Source organism: Mytilus trossulus, chromosome 10, assembly GCF_036588685.1.
Source record: "Mytilus trossulus isolate FHL-02 chromosome 10, PNRI_Mtr1.1.1.hap1, whole genome shotgun sequence".
NCBI classification, from domain to species: domain Eukaryota; kingdom Metazoa; phylum Mollusca; class Bivalvia; order Mytilida; family Mytilidae; genus Mytilus; species Mytilus trossulus.
The window spans coordinates 51,381,223-51,401,055 of record NC_086382.1 but is presented as its reverse complement, the minus strand read 5'-3'; the positions used below and the strand labels follow the sequence as shown (position 1 = coordinate 51,401,055).

At 35.6% G+C, this 19,833-nt stretch overlaps 10 non-coding genes across 10 annotated transcripts; all 10 read left to right on the top strand.

Moving 5' to 3' along the window:
• The first annotated feature begins 1,052 nt into the window (after positions 1 to 1,052).
• Positions 1,053 to 1,124, top strand: Trnam-cau (transfer RNA methionine (anticodon CAU)). Its single transcript has one exon. It is a non-coding gene; the product is annotated as a tRNA-Met (tRNA).
• Positions 1,125 to 2,563: 1,439 nt separating this feature from the next.
• Positions 2,564 to 2,635, top strand: Trnam-cau (transfer RNA methionine (anticodon CAU)). Its single transcript has one exon. It is a non-coding gene; the product is annotated as a tRNA-Met (tRNA).
• Positions 2,636 to 4,074: 1,439 nt separating this feature from the next.
• Trnam-cau (transfer RNA methionine (anticodon CAU)) lies at positions 4,075 to 4,146 on the top strand. The gene has a single exon. It is a non-coding gene; the product is annotated as a tRNA-Met (tRNA).
• Positions 4,147 to 7,088: 2,942 nt separating this feature from the next.
• Positions 7,089 to 7,160, top strand: Trnam-cau (transfer RNA methionine (anticodon CAU)). The gene has a single exon. It is a non-coding gene; the product is annotated as a tRNA-Met (tRNA).
• Positions 7,161 to 8,593: 1,433 nt separating this feature from the next.
• Positions 8,594 to 8,665, top strand: Trnam-cau (transfer RNA methionine (anticodon CAU)). Its single transcript has one exon. It is a non-coding gene; the product is annotated as a tRNA-Met (tRNA).
• Positions 8,666 to 10,096: 1,431 nt separating this feature from the next.
• On the top strand, positions 10,097 to 10,168 carry Trnam-cau (transfer RNA methionine (anticodon CAU)). Its single transcript has one exon. It is a non-coding gene; the product is annotated as a tRNA-Met (tRNA).
• A 1,433-nt stretch (positions 10,169 to 11,601) lies between these two features.
• Trnam-cau (transfer RNA methionine (anticodon CAU)) lies at positions 11,602 to 11,673 on the top strand. The gene has a single exon. It is a non-coding gene; the product is annotated as a tRNA-Met (tRNA).
• Positions 11,674 to 13,106: 1,433 nt separating this feature from the next.
• Trnam-cau (transfer RNA methionine (anticodon CAU)) lies at positions 13,107 to 13,178 on the top strand. Its single transcript has one exon. It is a non-coding gene; the product is annotated as a tRNA-Met (tRNA).
• Positions 13,179 to 14,611: 1,433 nt separating this feature from the next.
• On the top strand, positions 14,612 to 14,683 carry Trnam-cau (transfer RNA methionine (anticodon CAU)). The gene has a single exon. It is a non-coding gene; the product is annotated as a tRNA-Met (tRNA).
• Positions 14,684 to 16,116: 1,433 nt separating this feature from the next.
• Trnam-cau (transfer RNA methionine (anticodon CAU)) lies at positions 16,117 to 16,188 on the top strand. Its single transcript has one exon. It is a non-coding gene; the product is annotated as a tRNA-Met (tRNA).
• Positions 16,189 to 19,833: the final 3,645 nt, after the last annotated feature.

Below are 19,833 nucleotides of genomic sequence, written 5' to 3'. Positions count from 1 at the left end.
TGTCGTTTACTTTGACGTTTTTCATGTTTTGCAAGCACAACTTGTTTCGAATCTATCCATAACAAGAACACATAGTACTATAACAAAAAAGTTTGCAAAAAATACAGCCGCCCACGTAGGGACTCGAACCTAGACCCTCAGATTAAAAGTCTGATGCTCTACCGACTGAGCTACGCAGGCTACTTAGAGAACACTCCCAAATTTTGCACATTTATAATTAACAGTTTCTCTCAAAACTTTTTGTTATACCACAGATAGTTGATATAAAAGACCAGATTTATTTTACAAGTCTACTTAATACGATACGATTCTATTGTTTTATTTGACCCGTTTGCATCGAAATTAAAAGAAAATCAAAACTTATGATCGATGCTTTTTCTATATAAATACCATGCAGCTGTGTCCATCGTCAGCTGCTAATAAAATTGCAATCAGACGACATTGTAGAGTCGTTCAAACTTAGGTATAGGGATCACACCTATAACATGTATAAACAAATGATGTCTAGAACAGAAACGATATCAATCCACCTCAAAGGAGCAAAAATTACAATCGCCCACGTAGGGACTCGAACCCTAGACCCTCAGATTAAAAGTCTGATGCTTCTACCGACTGAGCTACGCAGGCTGACGATAATGTTTAGAAAACAATATAGTTTATACCTTTCATTTAGCATATAGATAATGTACGGTAAGCATATATATAATGTACGGTACAACTTCGTTAACAGAGTCATTTCAAATTATAGAAATTTTAAGACAGATCAACTTATTTACAACTGTTCTGCTCTCAATTTGCTTTATGATATAGACTTCTCACACAAGGAAATCCCGAAATTGCTATTATTATTCTGGGAAACGTAGGTTTGCCTGGCCTGAAACGAATTAAGAACACTAAATCAAATTTCTCTTAGTCAAAATGCAGGTCAAGAACATAACGTTAGTGAAAAAAAGTCTTGAAGAATTTGCTTTTTAGCGGGAATATCGTTTTCTGATGCAACGCGTGTGATTGGTTGCACTCTATATAGTTAAAAGTCATAACTGTATCTCATGAGCAGAGTGGCGCAGTGGAAGCGTGCTGGGCCCATAACCCAGAGGTCCGTGGATCGAAACCACGCTCTGCTAATTATTTTTTCTCATTGACGAAAATCTTTTTTCAGGCGACTGTCAGGAAATGATGACAAACGAAATTAATGTCAAAATAAAGTTGATCGTAAAACTATGACTCTATCCTGAAAAATCAACTAATTCAGTATGAAAAATATCACATGTATGTAATAAGTTGGTGAAATCCCTCAATATGTAACGTTTGAATCCTCAAAGTAGTCATTTATGCAGCTATAAGATACATGTGCTACTCATTAATCAACAAAAGTTGAAACAAACCAGATAAAGAATCATGAATACCTATTCGAACGTTCGAAAATAAATGCTCATATTGATGATATATCAGTCCACATATTATATAAACCTATCTTTCGTCACGGAAAGAGGCGGTGGAGATCATGTTGTCGTTTACTTTGACGTTTTTCATGTTTTGCAAGCACAACTTGTTTTCGAATCTATCCATAACAAGAACACATAGTACTATAACAAAAAAGTTTGCAAAAAATACAGCCGCCCACGTAGGGACTCGAACCCTAGACCCTCAGATTAAAAGTCTGATGCTCTACCGACTGAGCTACGCAGGCTACTTAGAGAACACTCCCAAATTTTGCACATTTATAATTAACAGTTTCTCTCAAAACTTTTTGTTATACCACAGAATAGTTGATATAAAAGACCAGATTTATTTTACAAGTCTACTTAATACGATACGATTCTATTGTTTTATTTGGACCCGTTTGCATCGAAATTAAAAGAAATCAAAACTTATGATCGATGCTTTTCTATATAAATACCATGCAGCTGTGTCCATCGTCAGCTGCTAATAAAATTGCAATCAGACGACATTGTAGAGTCGTTCAAACTTAGGTATAGGGATCACACCTATAACATGTATAAACAAATGATGTCTAGAACAGAAACGATATCAATCCACCTCAAAGGAGCAAAAATTACAATCGCCCACGTAGGGACTCGAACCCTAGACCCTCAGATTAAAAGTCTGATGCTCTACCGACTGAGCTACGCAGGCTGACGATAATGTTTAGAAAACAATATAGTTTATACCTTTCATTTAGCATATAGATAATGTACGGTAAGCATATATATTAATGTACGGTACAACTTCGTTAACAGAGTCATTTCAAATTTATAGAAATTTTAAGACAGATCAACTTATTTACAACTGTTCTGCTCTCAATTTGCTTTATGATATAGACTTCTCACACAAGGAAATCCCGAAATTGCTATTATTATTCTGGGAAACGTAGGTTTGCCTGGCCTGAAACGAATTAAGAACACTAAATCAAATTTCTCTTAGTCAAAATGCAGGTCAAGAACATAACGTTAGTGAAAAAAAGTCTTGAAGAATTTGCTTTTTAGCGGGAATATCGTTTTCTGATGCAACGCGTGTGATTGGTTGCACTCTATATAGTTAAAAGTCATAACTGTATCTCATGAGCAGAGTGGCGCAGTGGAAGCGTGCTGGGCCCATAACCCAGAGGTCCGTGGATCGAAACCACGCTCTGCTAATTATTTTTTCTCATTGACGAAAATCTTTTTTCAGGCGACTGTCAGGAAATGATGACAAACGAAATTAATGTCAAAATAAAGTTGATCGTAAAACTATGACTCTATCCTGAAAAATCAACTAATTCAGTATGAAAAATATCACATGTATGTAATAAGTTGGTGAAATCCCTCAATATGTAAACGTTTGAATCCTCAAAGTAGTCATTTATGCAGCTATAAGATACATGTGCTACTCATTAATCAACAAAAGTTGAAACAAACCAGATAAAGAATCATGAATACCTATTCGAACGTTCGAAAATAAATGCTCATATTGATGATATATCAGTCCACATATTATATAAACCTATCTTTCGTCACGGAAAGAGGCGGTGGAGATCATGTTGTCGTTTACTTTGACGTTTTTCATGTTTTGCAAGCACAACTTGTTTTCGAATCTATCCATAACAAGAACACATAGTACTATAACAAAAAAGTTTGCAAAAAATACAGCCGCCCACGTAGGGACTCGAACCCTAGACCCTCAGATTAAAAGTCTGATGCTCTACCGACTGAGCTACGCAGGCTACTTAGAGAACACTCCCAAATTTTGCACATTTATAATTAACAGTTTCTCTCAAAACTTTTTGTTATACCACAGAATAGTTGATATAAAAGACCAGATTTATTTTACAAGTCTACTTAATACGATACGATTCTATTGTTTTATTTGACCCGTTTGCATCGAAATTAAAAGAAAATCAAAACTTATGATCGATGCTTTTCTATATAAATACCATGCAGCTGTGTCCATCGTCAGCTGCTAATAAAATTGCAATCAGACGACATTGTAGAGTCGTTCAAACTTAGGTATAGGGATCACACCTATAACATGTATAAACAAATGATGTCTAGAACAGAAACGATATCAATCCACCTCAAAGGAGCAAAAATTACAATCGCCCACGTAGGGACTCGAACCCTAGACCCTCAGATTAAAAGTCTGATGCTCTACCGACTGAGCTACGCAGGCTGACGATAATGTTTAGAAAACAATATAGTTTATACCTTTCATTTAGCATATAGATAATGTACGGTAAGCATATATATAATGTACGGTACAACTTCGTTAACAGAGTCATTTCAAATTTATAGAAATTTTAAGACAGATCAACTTATTTACAACTGTTCTGCTCTCAATTTGCTTTATGATATAGACTTCTCACACAAGGAAATCCCGAAATTGCTATTATTATTCTGGGAAACGTAGGTTTGCCTGGCCTGAAACGAATTAAGAACACTAAATCAAATTTCTCTTAGTCAAAATGCAGGTCAAGAACATAACGTTAGTGAAAAAAAGTCTTGAAGAATTTGCTTTTTAGCGGGAATATCGTTTTCTGATGCAACGCGTGTGATTGGTTGCACTCTATATAGTTAAAAGTCATAACTGTATCTCATGAGCAGAGTGGCGCAGTGGAAGCGTGCTGGGCCCATAACCCAGAGGTCCGTGGATCGAAACCACGCTCTGCTAATTATTTTTTCTCATTGACGAAAATCTTTTTTCAGGCGACTGTCAGGAATGATGACAAACGAAATTAATGTCAAAATAAAGTTGATCGTAAAACTATGACTCTATCCTGAAAAATCAACTAATTCAGTATGAAAAATATCACATGTATGTAATAAGTTGGTGAAATCCCTCAATATGTAAACGTTTGAATCCTCAAAGTAGTCATTTATGCAGCTATAAGATACATGTGCTACTCATTAATCAACAAAAGTTGAAACAAACCAGATAAAGAATCATGAATACCTATTCGAACGTTCGAAAATAAATGCTCATATTGATGATATATCAGTCCACATATTATATAAACCTATCTTTCGTCACGGAAAGAGGCGGTGGAGATCATGTTGTCGTTTACTTTGACGTTTTTCATGTTTTGCAAGCACAACTTGTTTTCGAATCTATCCATAACAAGAACACATAGTACTATAACAAAAAAGTTTGCAAAAAATACAGCCGCCCACGTAGGGACTCGAACCCTAGACCCTCAGATTAAAAGTCTGATGCTCTACCGACTGAGCTACGCAGGCTACTTAGAGAACACTCCCAAATTTGCACATTTATAATTAACAGTTTCTCTCAAAACTTTTTGTTATACCACAGAATAGTTGATATAAAAGACCAGATTTATTTTACAAGTCTACTTAATACGATACGATTCTATTGTTTTATTTGACCCGTTTGCATCGAAATTAAAAGAAAATCAAAACTTATGATCGATGCTTTTCTATATAAATACCATGCAGCTGTGTCCATCGTCAGCTGCTAATAAAATTGCAATCAGACGACATTGTAGAGTCGTTCAAACTTAGTATAGGGATCACACCTATAACATGTATAAACAAATGATGTCTAGAACAGAAACGATATCAATCCACCTCAAAGGAGCAAAAATTACAATCGCCCACGTAGGGACTCGAACCCTAGACCCTCAGATTAAAAGTCTGATGCTCTACCGACTGAGCTACGCAGGCTGACGATAATGTTTAGAAAACAATATAGTTTATACCTTTCATTTAGCATATAGATAATGTACGGTAAGCATATATATAATGTACGGTACAACTTCGTTAACAGAGTCATTTCAAATTTATAGAAATTTTAAGACAGATCAACTTATTTACAACTGTTCTGCTCTCAATTTGCTTTATGATATAGACTTCTCACACAAGGAAATCCCGAAATTGCTATTATTATTCTGGGAAACGTAGGTTTGCCTGGCCTGAAACGAATTAAGAACACTAAATCAAATTTCTCTTAGTCAAAATGCAGGTCAAGAACATAACGTTAGTGAAAAAAAGTCTTGAAGAATTTGCTTTTTAGCGGGAATATCGTTTTCTGATGCAACGCGTGTGATTGGTTGCACTCTATATAGTTAAAAGTCATAACTGTATCTCATGAGCAGAGTGGCGCAGTGGAAGCGTGCTGGGCCCATAACCAGAGGTCCGTGGATCGAAACCACGCTCTGCTAATTATTTTTTCTCATTGACGAAAATCTTTTTTCAGGCGACTGTCAGGAAATGATGACAAACGAAATTAATGTCAAAATAAAGTTGATCGTAAAACTATGACTCTATCCTGAAAAATCAACTAATTCAGTATGAAAAATATCACATGTATGTAATAAGTTGGTGAAATCCCTCAATATGTAAACGTTTGAATCCTCAAAGTAGTCATTTATGCAGCTATAAGATACATGTGCTACTCATTAATCAACAAAAGTTGAACAAACCAGATAAAGAATCATGAATACCTATTCGAACGTTCGAAAATAAATGCTCATATTGATGATATATCAGTCCACATATTATATAAACCTATCTTTCGTCACGGAAAGAGGCGGTGGAGATCATGTTGTCGTTTACTTTGACGTTTTTCATGTTTTGCAAGCACAACTTGTTTTCGAATCTATCCATAACAAGAACACATAGTACTATAACAAAAAAGTTTGCAAAAAATACAGCGCCCACGTAGGGACTCGAACCCTAGACCCTCAGATTAAAAGTCTGATGCTCTACCGACTGAGCTACGCAGGCTACTTAGAGAACACTCCCAAATTTTGCACATTTATAATTAACAGTTTCTCTCAAACTTTTTGTTATACCACAGAATAGTTGATATAAAAGACCAGATTTATTTTACAAGTCTACTTAATACGATACGATTCTATTGTTTTATTTGACCCGTTTGCATCGAAATTAAAAGAAAATCAAAACTTATGATCGATGCTTTTCTATATAAATACCATGCAGCTGTGTCCATCGTCAGCTGCTAATAAAATTGCAATCAGACGACATTGTAGAGTCGTTCAAACTTAGGTATAGGGATCACACCTATAACATGTATAAACAAATGATGTCTAGAACAGAAACGATATCAATCCACCTCAAAGGAGCAAAAATTACAATCGCCCACGTAGGGACTCGAACCCTAGACCCTCAGATTAAAAGTCTGATGCTCTACCGACTGAGCTACGCAGGCTGACGATATTGTTGAGAAAACAATATAGTTTATACCTTTCATTTAGCATATAGATAATGTACGGTAAGCATATATATAATGTACGGTACAACTTCGTTAACAGAGTCATTTCAAATTTATAGAAATTTTAAGACAGATCAACTTATTTACAACTGTTCTGCTCTCAATTTGCTTTATGATATAGACTTCTCACACAAGGAAATCCCGAAATTGCTATTATTATTCTGGGAAACGTAGGTTTGCCTGGCCTGAAACGAATTAAGAACACTAAATCAAATTTCTCTTAGTCAAAATGCGGGTCAAGAACATAACGTTAGTGAAAAAAGTCTTGAAGAATTTGCTTTTTAGCGGGAATATCGTTTTCTGATGCAACGCGTGTGATTGGTTGCACTCTATATAGTTAAAAGTCATAACTGTATCTCATGAGCAGAGTGGCGCAGTGGAAGCGTGCTGGGCCCATAACCCAGAGGTCCGTGGATCGAAACCACGCTCTGCTAATTATTTTTTCTCATTGACGAAAATCTTTTTTCAGGCGACTGTCAGGAAATGATGACAAACGAAATTACAGTCAAAATAAAGTTGATCGTAAAACTATGACTCTATCCTGAAAAATCAACTAATTCAGTATGAAAAATATCACATGTATGTAATAAGTTGGTGAAATCCCTCAATATGTAAACGTTTGAATCCTCAAAGTAGTCATTTATGCAGCTATAATATACATGTGCTACTCATTAATCAACAAAAGTTTAAACAAACCAGATAAAGAATCATGAATACCTATTCGAACGTTCGAAAATAAATGCTCATATTGATGATATATCAGTCCACATATTATATAAACCTATCTTTCGTCACGGAAAGAGGCGGTGGAGATCATGTTGTCGTTTACTTTGACGTTTTTCATGTTTTGCAAGCAAAACTTGTTTTCGAACCTATCCATAACAAGAACACATAGTACTATAACAATAAAGTTTGCCAAAAATTCAGCCGCCCACGTAGGGACTCGAACCCTAGACCCTCAGATTAAAAGTCTGATGCTCTACCGACTGAGCTACGCAGGCTACTTAGAGAACACTCCCAAATTTTGCACATTTATAATTAACAGTTTCTCTCAAAACTTTTTGTTATACCACAGAATAGTTGATATAAAAGACCAGATTTATTTTACAAGTCTACTTAATACGTTTCTATTGTATTATTTGACCCGTTTGCATCGAAATTAAAAGAAAATCAAAACTTATGATCGATGCTTTTCTATATAAATACCATGCAGCTGTGTCCATCGTCAGCTGCTAATAAAATTGCAATCAGACGACATTGTAGAGTCGTTCAAACTTAGGTATAGGGATCACACCTATAACATGTATAAACAAATGATGTCTAGAACAGAAACGATATCAATCCACCTCAAAGGAGCAAAAATTACAATCGCCCACGTAGGGACTCGAACCCTAGACCCTCAGATTAAAAGTCTGATGCTCTACCGACTGAGCTACGCAGGCTGACGATATTGTTGAGAAAACAATATAGTTTATACCTTTCATTTAGCATATAGATAATGTACGGTAAGCATATATATAATGTACGGTACAACTTCGTTAACAGAGTCATTTCAAATTTATAGAAATTTTAAGACAGATCAACTTATTTACAACTGTTCTGCTCTCAATTTGCTTTATGATATAGACTTCTCACACAAGGAAATCCCGAAATTGCTATTATTATTCTGGGAAACGTAGGTTTGCCTGGCCTGAAACGAATTAAGAACACTAAATCAAATTTCTCTTAGTCAAAATGCGGGTCAAGAACATAACGTTAGTGAAAAAAGTCTTGAAGAATTTGCTTTTTAGCGGGAATATCGTTTTCTGATGCAACGCGTGTGATTGGTTGCACTCTATATAGTTAAAAGTCATAACTGTATCTCATGAGCAGAGTGGCGCAGTGGAAGCGTGCTGGGCCCATAACCCAGAGGTCCGTGGATCGAAACCACGCTCTGCTAATTATTTTTTCTCATTGACGAAAATCTTTTTTCAGGCGACTGTCAGGAAATGATGACAAACGAAATTACAGTCAAAATAAAGTTGATCGTAAAACTATGACTCTATCCTGAAAAATCAACTAATTCAGTATGAAAAATATCACATGTATGTAATAAGTTGGTGAAATCCCTCAATATGTAAACGTTTGAATCCTCAAAGTAGTCATTTATGCAGCTATAATATACATGTGCTACTCATTAATCAACAAAAGTTTAAACAAACCAGATAAAGAATCATGAATACCTATTCGAACGTTCGAAAATAAATGCTCATATTGATGATATATCAGTCCACATATTATATAAACCTATCTTTCGTCACGGAAAGAGGCGGTGGAGATCATGTTGTCGTTTACTTTGACGTTTTTCATGTTTTGCAAGCAAAACTTGTTTTCGAACCTATCCATAACAAGAACACATAGTACTATAACAATAAAGTTTGCCAAAAATTCAGCCGCCCACGTAGGGACTCGAACCCTAGACCCTCAGATTAAAAGTCTGATGCTCTACCGACTGAGCTACGCAGGCTACTTAGAGAACACTCCCAAATTTTGCACATTTATAATTAACAGTTTCTCTCAAAACTTTTTGTTATACCACAGAATAGTTGATATAAAAGACCAGATTTATTTTACAAGTCTACTTAATACGTTTCTATTGTATTATTTGACCCGTTTGCATCGAAATTAAAAGAAAATCAAAACTTATGATCGATGCTTTTCTATATAAATACCATGCAGCTGTGTCCATCGTCAGCTGCTAATAAAATTGCAATCAGACGACATTGTAGAGTCGTTCAAACTTAGGTATAGGGATCACACCTATAACATGTATAAACAAATGATGTCTAGAACAGAAACGATATCAATCCACCTCAAAGGAGCAAAAATTACAATCGCCCACGTAGGGACTCGAACCCTAGACCCTCAGATTAAAAGTCTGATGCTCTACCGACTGAGCTACGCAGGCTGACGATATTGTTGAGAAAACAATATAGTTTATACCTTTCATTTAGCATATAGATAATGTACGGTAAGCATATATAATGTACGGTACAACTTCGTTAACAGAGTCATTTCAAATTTATAGAAATTTTAAGACAGATCAACTTATTTACAACTGTTCTGCTCTCAATTTGCTTTATGATATAGACTTCTCACACAAGGAAATCCCGAAATTGCTATTATTATTCTGGGAAACGTAGGTTTGCCTGGCCTGAAACGAATTAAGAACACTAAATCAAATTTCTCTTAGTCAAAATGCGGGTCAAGAACATAACGTTAGTGAAAAAAGTCTTGAAGAATTTGCTTTTTAGCGGGAATATCGTTTTCTGATGCAACGCGTGTGATTGGTTGCACTCTATATAGTTAAAAGTCATAACTGTATCTCATGAGCAGAGTGGCGCAGTGGAAGCGTGCTGGGCCCATAACCCAGAGGTCCGTGGATCGAAACCACGCTCTGCTAATTATTTTTTCTCATTGACGAAAATCTTTTTTCAGGCGACTGTCAGGAAATGATGACAAACGAAATTACAGTCAAAATAAAGTTGATCGTAAAACTATGACTCTATCCTGAAAAATCAACTAATTCAGTATGAAAAATATCACATGTATGTAATAAGTTGGTGAAATCCCTCAATATGTAAACGTTTGAATCCTCAAAGTAGTCATTTATGCAGCTATAATATACATGTGCTACTCATTAATCAACAAAAGTTTAAACAAACCAGATAAAGAATCATGAATACCTATTCGAACGTTCGAAAATAAATGCTCATATTGATGATATATCAGTCCACATATTATATAAACCTATCTTTCGTCACGGAAAGAGGCGGTGGAGATCATGTTGTCGTTTACTTTGACGTTTTTCATGTTTTGCAAGCAAAACTTGTTTTCGAACCTATCCATAACAAGAACACATAGTACTATAACAATAAAGTTTGCCAAAAATTCAGCCGCCCACGTAGGGACTCGAACCCTAGACCCTCAGATTAAAAGTCTGATGCTCTACCGACTGAGCTACGCAGGCTACTTAGAGAACACTCCCAAATTTTGCACATTTATAATTAACAGTTTCTCTCAAAACTTTTTGTTATACCACAGAATAGTTGATATAAAAGACCAGATTTATTTTACAAGTCTACTTAATACGTTTCTATTGTATTATTTGACCCGTTTGCATCGAAATTAAAAGAAAATCAAAACTTATGATCGATGCTTTTCTATATAAATACCATGCAGCTGTGTCCATCGTCAGCTGCTAATAAAATTGCAATCAGACGACATTGTAGAGTCGTTCAAACTTAGGTATAGGGATCACACCTATAACATGTATAAACAAATGATGTCTAGAACAGAAACGATATCAATCCACCTCAAAGGAGCAAAAATTACAATCGCCCACGTAGGGACTCGAACCCTAGACCCTCAGATTAAAAGTCTGATGCTCTACCGACTGAGCTACGCAGGCTGACGATATTGTTGAGAAAACAATATAGTTTATACCTTTCATTTAGCATATAGATAATGTACGGTAAGCATATATATAATGTACGGTACAACTTCGTTAACAGAGTCATTTCAAATTTATAGAAATTTTAAGACAGATCAACTTATTTACAACTGTTCTGCTCTCAATTTGCTTTATGATATAGACTTCTCACACAAGGAAATCCCGAAATTGCTATTATTATTCTGGGAAACGTAGGTTTGCCTGGCCTGAAACGAATTAAGAACACTAAATCAAATTTCTCTTAGTCAAAATGCGGGTCAAGAACATAACGTTAGTGAAAAAAGTCTTGAAGAATTTGCTTTTTAGCGGGAATATCGTTTTCTGATGCAACGCGTGTGATTGGTTGCACTCTATATAGTTAAAAGTCATAACTGTATCTCATGAGCAGAGTGGCGCAGTGGAAGCGTGCTGGGCCCATAACCCAGAGGTCCGTGGATCGAAACCACGCTCTGCTAATTATTTTTTCTCATTGACGAAAATCTTTTTTCAGGCGACTGTCAGGAAATGATGACAAACGAAATTACAGTCAAAATAAAGTTGATCGTAAAACTATGACTCTATCCTGAAAAATCAACTAATTCAGTATGAAAAATATCACATGTATGTAATAAGTTGGTGAAATCCCTCAATATGTAAACGTTTGAATCCTCAAAGTAGTCATTTATGCAGCTATAATATACATGTGCTACTCATTAATCAACAAAAGTTTAAACAAACCAGATAAAGAATCATGAATACCTATTCGAACGTTCGAAAATAAATGCTCATATTGATGATATATCAGTCCACATATTATATAAACCTATCTTTCGTCACGGAAAGAGGCGGTGGAGATCATGTTGTCGTTTACTTTGACGTTTTTCATGTTTTGCAAGCAAAACTTGTTTTCGAACCTATCCATAACAAGAACACATAGTACTATAACAATAAAGTTTGCCAAAAATTCAGCCGCCCACGTAGGGACTCGAACCCTAGACCCTCAGATTAAAAGTCTGATGCTCTACCGACTGAGCTACGCAGGCTACTTAGAGAACACTCCCAAATTTTGCACATTTATAATTAACAGTTTCTCTCAAAACTTTTTGTTATACCACAGAATAGTTGATATAAAAGACCAGATTTATTTTACAAGTCTACTTAATACGTTTCTATTGTATTATTTGACCCGTTTGCATCGAAATTAAAAGAAAATCAAAACTTATGATCGATGCTTTTCTATATAAATACCATGCAGCTGTGTCCATCGTCAGCTGCTAATAAAATTGCAATCAGACGACATTGTAGAGTCGTTCAAACTTAGGTATAGGGATCACACCTATAACATGTATAAACAAATGATGTCTAGAACAGAAACGATATCAATCCACCTCAAAGGAGCAAAAATTACAATCGCCCACGTAGGGACTCGAACCCTAGACCCTCAGATTAAAAGTCTGATGCTCTACCGACTGAGCTACGCAGGCTGACGATATTGTTGAGAAAACAATATAGTTTATACCTTTCATTTAGCATATAGATAATGTACGGTAAGCATATATATAATGTACGGTACAACTTCGTTAACAGAGTCATTTCAAATTTATAGAAATTTTAAGACAGATCAACTTATTTACAACTGTTCTGCTCTCAATTTGCTTTATGATATAGACTTCTCACACAAGGAAATCCCGAAATTGCTATTATTATTCTGGGAAACGTAGGTTTGCCTGGCCTGAAACGAATTAAGAACACTAAATCAAATTTCTCTTAGTCAAAATGCGGGTCAAGAACATAACGTTAGTGAAAAAAGTCTTGAAGAATTTGCTTTTTAGCGGGAATATCGTTTTCTGATGCAACGCGTGTGATTGGTTGCACTCTATATAGTTAAAAGTCATAACTGTATCTCATGAGCAGAGTGGCGCAGTGGAAGCGTGCTGGGCCCATAACCCAGAGGTCCGTGGATCGAAACCACGCTCTGCTAATTATTTTTTCTCATTGACGAAAATCTTTTTTCAGGCGACTGTCAGGAAATGATGACAAACGAAATTACAGTCAAAATAAAGTTGATCGTAAAACTATGACTCTATCCTGAAAAATCAACTAATTCAGTATGAAAAATATCACATGTATGTAATAAGTTGGTGAAATCCCTCAATATGTAAACGTTTGAATCCTCAAAGTAGTCATTTATGCAGCTATAATATACATGTGCTACTCATTAATCAACAAAAGTTTAAACAAACCAGATAAAGAATCATGAATACCTATTCGAACGTTCGAAAATAAATGCTCATATTGATGATATATCAGTCCACATATTATATAAACCTATCTTTCGTCACGGAAAGAGGCGGTGGAGATCATGTTGTCGTTTACTTTGACGTTTTTCATGTTTTGCAAGCAAAACTTGTTTTCGAACCTATCCATAACAAGAACACATAGTACTATAACAATAAAGTTTGCCAAAAATTCAGCCGCCCACGTAGGGACTCGAACCCTAGACCCTCAGATTAAAAGTCTGATGCTCTACCGACTGAGCTACGCAGGCTACTTAGAGAACACTCCCAAATTTTGCACATTTATAATTAACAGTTTCTCTCAAAACTTTTTGTTATACCACAGAATAGTTGATATAAAAGACCAGATTTATTTTACAAGTCTACTTAATACGTTTCTATTGTATTATTTGACCCGTTTGCATCGAAATTAAAAGAAAATCAAAACTTATGATCGATGCTTTTCTATATAAATACCATGCAGCTGTGTCCATCGTCAGCTGCTAATAAAATTGCAATCAGACGACATTGTAGAGTCGTTCAAACTTAGGTATAGGGATCACACCTATAACATGTATAAACAAATGATGTCTAGAACAGAAACGATATCAATCCACCTCAAAGGAGCAAAAATTACAATCGCCCACGTAGGGACTCGAACCCTAGACCCTCAGATTAAAAGTCTGATGCTCTACCGACTGAGCTACGCAGGCTGACGATATTGTTGAGAAAACAATATAGTTTATACCTTTCATTTAGCATATAGATAATGTACGGTAAGCATATATATAATGTACGGTACAACTTCGTTAACAGAGTCATTTCAAATTTATAGAAATTTTAAGACAGATCAACTTATTTACAACTGTTCTGCTCTCAATTTGCTTTATGATATAGACTTCTCACACAAGGAAATCCCGAAATTGCTATTATTATTCTGGGAAACGTAGGTTTGCCTGGCCTGAAACGAATTAAGAACACTAAATCAAATTTCTCTTAGTCAAAATGCGGGTCAAGAACATAACGTTAGTGAAAAAAGTCTTGAAGAATTTGCTTTTTAGCGGGAATATCGTTTTCTGATGCAACGCGTGTGATTGGTTGCACTCTATATAGTTAAAAGTCATAACTGTATCTCATGAGCAGAGTGGCGCAGTGGAAGCGTGCTGGGCCCATAACCCAGAGGTCCGTGGATCGAAACCACGCTCTGCTAATTATTTTTTCTCATTGACGAAAATCTTTTTTCAGGCGACTGTCAGGAAATGATGACAAACGAAATTACAGTCAAAATAAAGTTGATCGTAAAACTATGACTCTATCCTGAAAAATCAACTAATTCAGTATGAAAAATATCACATGTATGTAATAAGTTGGTGAAATCCCTCAATATGTAAACGTTTGAATCCTCAAAGTAGTCATTTATGCAGCTATAATATACATGTGCTACTCATTAATCAACAAAAGTTTAAACAAACCAGATAAAGAATCATGAATACCTATTCGAACGTTCGAAAATAAATGCTCATATTGATGATATATCAGTCCACATATTATATAAACCTATCTTTCGTCACGGAAAGAGGCGGTGGAGATCATGTTGTCGTTTACTTTGACGTTTTTCATGTTTTGCAAGCAAAACTTGTTTTCGAACCTATCCATAACAAGAACACATAGTACTATAACAATAAAGTTTGCCAAAAATTCAGCCGCCCACGTAGGGACTCGAACCCTAGACCCTCAGATTAAAAGTCTGATGCTCTACCGACTGAGCTACGCAGGCTACTTAGAGAACACTCCCAAATTTTGCACATTTATAATTAACAGTTTCTCTCAAAACTTTTTGTTATACCACAGAATAGTTGATATAAAAGACCAGATTTATTTTACAAGTCTACTTAATACGTTTCTATTGTATTATTTGACCCGTTTGCATCGAAATTAAAAGAAAATCAAAACTTATGATCGATGCTTTTCTATATAAATACCATGCAGCTGTGTCCATCGTCAGCTGCTAATAAAATTGCAATCAGACGACATTGTAGAGTCGTTCAAACTTAGGTATAGGGATCACACCTATAACATGTATAAACAAATGATGTCTAGAACAGAAACGATATCAATCCACCTCAAAGGAGCAAAAATTACAATCGCCCACGTAGGGACTCGAACCCTAGACCCTCAGATTAAAAGTCTGATGCTCTACCGACTGAGCTACGCAGGCTGACGATATTGTTGAGAAAACAATATAGTTTATACCTTTCATTTAGCATATAGATAATGTACGGTAAGCATATATATAATGTACGGTACAACTTCGTTAACAGAGTCATTTCAAATTTATAGAAATTTTAAGACAGATCAACTTATTTACAACTGTTCTGCTCTCAATTTGCTTTATGATATAGACTTCTCACACAAGGAAATCCCGAAATTGCTATTATTATTCTGGGAAACGTAGGTTTGCCTGGCCTGAAACGAATTAAGAACACTAAATCAAATTTCTCTTAGTCAAAATGCGGGTCAAGAACATAACGTTAGTGAAAAAAGTCTTGAAGAATTTGCTTTTTAGCGGGAATATCGTTTTCTGATGCAACGCGTGTGATTGGTTGCACTCTATATAGTTAAAAGTCATAACTGTATCTCATGAGCAGAGTGGCGCAGTGGAAGCGTGCTGGGCCCATAACCCAGAGGTCCGTGGATCGAAACCACGCTCTGCTAATTATTTTTTCTCATTGACGAAAATCTTTTTTCAGGCGACTGTCAGGAAATGATGACAAACGAAATTACAGTCAAAATAAAGTTGATCGTAAAACTATGACTCTATCCTGAAAAATCAACTAATTCAGTATGAAAAATATCACATGTATGTAATAAGTTGGTGAAATCCCTCAATATGTAAACGTTTGAATCCTCAAAGTAGTCATTTATGCAGCTATAATATACATGTGCTACTCATTAATCAACAAAAGTTTAAACAAACCAGATAAAGAATCATGAATACCTATTCGAACGTTCGAAAATAAATGCTCATATTGATGATATATCAGTCCACATATTATATAAACCTATCTTTCGTCACGGAAAGAGGCGGTGGAGATCATGTTGTCGTTTACTTTGACGTTTTTCATGTTTTGCAAGCAAAACTTGTTTTCGAACCTATCCATAACAAGAACACATAGTACTATAACAATAAAGTTTGCCAAAAATTCAGCCGCCCACGTAGGGACTCGAACCCTAGACCCTCAGATTAAAAGTCTGATGCTCTACCGACTGAGCTACGCAGGCTACTTAGAGAACACTCCCAAATTTTGCACATTTATAATTAACAGTTTCTCTCAAAACTTTTTGTTATACCACAGAATAGTTGATATAAAAGACCAGATTTATTTTACAAGTCTACTTAATACGTTTCTATTGTATTATTTGACCCGTTTGCATCGAAATTAAAAGAAAATCAAAACTTATGATCGATGCTTTTCTATATAAATACCATGCAGCTGTGTCCATCGTCAGCTGCTAATAAAATTGCAATCAGACGACATTGTAGAGTCGTTCAAACTTAGGTATAGGGATCACACCTATAACATGTATAAACAAATGATGTCTAGAACAGAAACGATATCAATCCACCTCAAAGGAGCAAAAATTACAATCGCCCACGTAGGGACTCGAACCCTAGACCCTCAGATTAAAAGTCTGATGCTCTACCGACTGAGCTACGCAGGCTGACGATATTGTTGAGAAAACAATATAGTTTATACCTTTCATTTAGCATATAGATAATGTACGGTAAGCATATATATAATGTACGGTACAACTTCGTTAACAGAGTCATTTCAAATTTATAGAAATTTTAAGACAGATCAACTTATTTACAACTGTTCTGCTCTCAATTTGCTTTATGATATAGACTTCTCACACAAGGAAATCCCGAAATTGCTATTATTATTCTGGAAACGTAGGTTTTGCCTGGCCTGAAACGAATTAAGAACACTAAATCAAATTTCTCTTAGTCAAAATGCGGGTCAAGAACATAACGTTAGTGAAAAAAGTCTTGAAGGAATTTGCTTTTTAGCGGGAATATCGTTTTCTGATGCAACGCGTGTGATTGGTTGCACTCTATATAGTTAAAAGTCATAACTGTATCTCATGAGCAGAGTGGCGCAGGTGGAAGCGTGCTGGGCCCATAACCCAGAGGTCCGTGGATCGAAACCACGCTCTGCTAATTATTTTTTCTCATTGACGAAAATCTTTTTCAGGCGACTGTCAGGAAATGATGACAAACGAAATTACAGTCAAAATAAAGTTGATCGTAAAACTATGACTCTATCCTGAAAAATCAACTAATTCAGTATGAAAAATATCACATGTATGTAATAAGTTGGTGAAATCCCTCAATATGTAACGTTTGAATCCTCAAAGTAGTCATTTATGCAGCTATAATATACATGTGCTACTCATTAATCAACAAAGTTTAAACAAACCAGATAAAGAATCATGAATACCTATTCGAACGTTCGAAAATAAATGCTCATATTGATGATATATCAGTCCACATATTATATAAACCTATCTTTCGTCACGGAAAGAGGCGGTGGAGATCATGTTGTCGTTTACTTTGACGTTTTTCATGTTTTGCAAGCAAAACTTGTTTTCGAACCTATCCATAACAAGAACACATAGTACTATAACAATAAAGTTTGCCAAAAATTCAGCCGCCACGTAGGGACTCGAACCCTAGACCCTCAGATTAAAAGTCTGATGCTCTACCGACTGAGCTACGCAGGCTACTTAGAGAACACTCCCAAATTTTGCACATTTATAATTAACAGTTTCTCTCAAACTTTTTGTTATACCACAGAATAGTTGATATAAAAGACCAGATTTATTTTACAAGTCTACTTAATACGTTTCTATTGTATTATTTGACCCCGTTTGCATCGAAATTAAAAGAAAATCAAAACTTATGATCGATGCTTTTCTATATAAATACCATGCAGCTGTGTCCATCGTCAGCTGCTAATAAAATTGCAATCAGACGACATTGTAGAGTCGTTCAAACTTAGGTATAGGGATCACACCTATAACATGTATAAACAAATGATGTCTAGAACAGAAACGATATCAATCCACCTCAAAGGAGCAAAAATTACAATCGCCCACGTAGGGACTCGAACCCTAGACCCTCAGATTAAAAGTCTGATGCTCTACGACTGAGCTACGCAGGCTTGACGATATTGTTGAGAAAACAATATAGTTTATACCTTTCATTTAGCATATAGATAATGTACGGTAAGCATATATATAATGTACGGTACAACTTCGTTAACAGAGTCATTTCAAATTTATAGAAATTTTAAGACAGATCAACTTATTTACAACTGTTCTGCTCTCAATTTGCTATTTGCTTTATGATATAGACTTCTCACACAAGGAAATCCCGAATTGCTATTATTATTCTGGGAAACGTAGGTTTGCCTGGCCTGAAACGAATTAAGAACACTAAATCAAATTTCTCTTAGTCAAAATGCAGGTCAAGAACATAACGTTAGTGAAAAAAAGTCTTGAAGAATTTGCTTTTTAGCGGGAATATCGTTTTCTGATGCAACGCGTGTGATTGGTTGCACTCTATATAGTTAAAAGTCATAACTGTATCTCATGAGCAGAGTGGCGCAGTGGAAGCGTGCTGGGCCATAACCCAGAGGTCCGTGGATCGAAACCACGCTCTGCTAATTATTTTTTCTCATTGACGAAAATCTTTTTTCAGGCGACTGTCAGGAAATGATGACAAACGAAATTAATGTCAAATAAAGTTGATCGTAAAACTATGACTCTATCCTGAAAAATCAACTAATTCGTATGAAAAATATCACATGTATGTAATAAGTTGGTGAAATCCCTCAATATGTAAACGTTTGAATCCTCAAAGTAGTCATTTATGCAGCTATAAGATACATGTGCTACTCATTAATCAACAAAAGTTGAAACAAACCAGATAAAGAATCATGAATACCTATTCGAACGTTCGAAAATAAATGCTCATATTGATGATATATCAGTCCACATATTATATAAACCTATCTTTCGTCACGGAAAGAGGCGGTGGAGATCATGTTGTCCGTTTACTTTGACGTTTTTCATGTTTTGCCAGCACAACTTGTTTTCGAATCTATCCATAACAAGAACACATAGTACTATAACAAAAAAGTTTGCAAAAATACAGCCGCCCACGTAGGGACTCGAACCCTAGACCCTCAGATTAAAAGTCTGATGCTCTACCGACTGAGCTACGCAGGCTACTTAGAGAACACTCCAAATTTTGCACATTTATAATTAACAGTTTCTCTCAAAACTTTTTGTTAT